We start from the raw sequence: 1,534 nt of genomic DNA on the forward strand, positions 1-1,534 counted from the left end.
AAGAACAACATGCAGGGAAAATGCATGTTTGTGATCACTGATCCAGTCAGCAGGGCAGCAGAGCACACTACCCAGAGGGGGATGATAACTGGGCCAATTACAGCACCTTTGGACCTGCAGAGGCAGCCACAAGTGATAACTACAAGGCTGGTGCCATTCACCACCCAGTTGGGAAATAGTGAGGAGTGTAGTTGGAGCACAGCATGTGGAAGGAAACATTAGAAGGTGTGGAGCTAAGGTAGAAGAAGAAAGAACTGCTTACATGTCTTAAATCCCAACTTCCTCCAGCCTTTTAGGGGTGCTGAGGAAGGTGGGAAATCATCATCTCTCAAAAGAGGGTGTTTGAACACTGCTGGCCATCTGGTCACCTGGATCCCAGGGCTGTCAATGAAACTGAGGGCTGCATGTATTCTGGGTCCTTTGCTTCATGTGACTTTCAGGATGGTCAGTGTTAATGTCTGTTCCTCTGCAGAACCCTGGCTACTATGATATCCAGGCATGAGATCTGGGCATCTAGCATGTGCCCAACAGGTCCCCACTGGAGATGTGGAAGAATAGCTCTCTGCTGAGGTACTGCATCAAAAACAACTTCTTACAAAATCTGGGACATAATCTGTTTGACCTCTACCAGGTACACAGGCTGCTAGGTTGGGGCAGTTTATTTGATCACTAGATAGTAAAGTGTTTGGGGTGGGTATTTGGTCTGCTTTCTGTGGTCCCACATTACTACCCTAGGTCTGCAGTTGGCTGGTTTCTCCTCCTTCTGGTTCACAGTGAACTCGTGTCCTACCTCTCTTTGAGGAACTCTGAGCCAACTGTATGGAAAATGAGGATAAGGGAGAGTGGGACAAGAACAAAGGCCTTTTTGCTGCTGAAAAATAATATAAACATGGGAAAAGGAGTCACTCATCTTAAGACTGGTTTCTGAATAATGACAGAAGCAAGCCACCCTCCCCTCATGTCTAATGATGCCAGCATTTCTGCTGTCCTCACAAATCCTCCATGTGCATCTCTGCAGAAACACCCGGTGAAATACAGATTAGGGAAGTGTTGGACTCACAAAGGTCCAGTGATACCCGTAGCCTATGCTTTCATGATCCTTAGAAAACAGTACTTATTATTCACCATATTGTCAGAGTGAGTGTTTACTCCCTAAGCCCAGTCATCAGTTCTTCTCTGTAGTCTTGCAGAAAGAATGGCAAATAGAAACATTAACAACTGCAAACATTTGCTGAGCACTTAAAATGGCCCAACCTCTTTCCTAGGAATTTAGCATGGTTTTCTGTCATTTAATCATCATGAGAATCCTAGTACAGTAGTGCACTGCCATAGAGTCAGATCCAACTCATAGTGACCCCTCCTTGGGTTTCCGAGATGGTATCATTGTGGAAGTAGATTGCCCAGCCTTCCTTCTGGGAAGTGGCTAGTGGGTTAGCAGTCAAATATCTTAGGCACTACGCCACCAGAGCTCCCAATCCTGTGATGTTAAAATGACTATTGTCACCATTTTACAGATTTGGAGGCTGAACACTGA

The 1,534-nt window shown here is 45.7% G+C and overlaps 1 pseudogene; it reads left to right on the forward strand.

The window, feature by feature from the left end:
* The window catches only part of LOC103202864, a 7,400-nt pseudogene extending 5,866 nt beyond the window's left edge, over positions 1–1,534 (forward strand).

This window comes from Orycteropus afer, unplaced genomic scaffold (assembly GCF_000298275.1).
Source record: "Orycteropus afer afer isolate SDZICR_OR568_19922 unplaced genomic scaffold, OryAfe1.0 scaffold00193, whole genome shotgun sequence".
Classification (NCBI taxonomy): Eukaryota; Metazoa; Chordata; class Mammalia; order Tubulidentata; family Orycteropodidae; genus Orycteropus; species Orycteropus afer.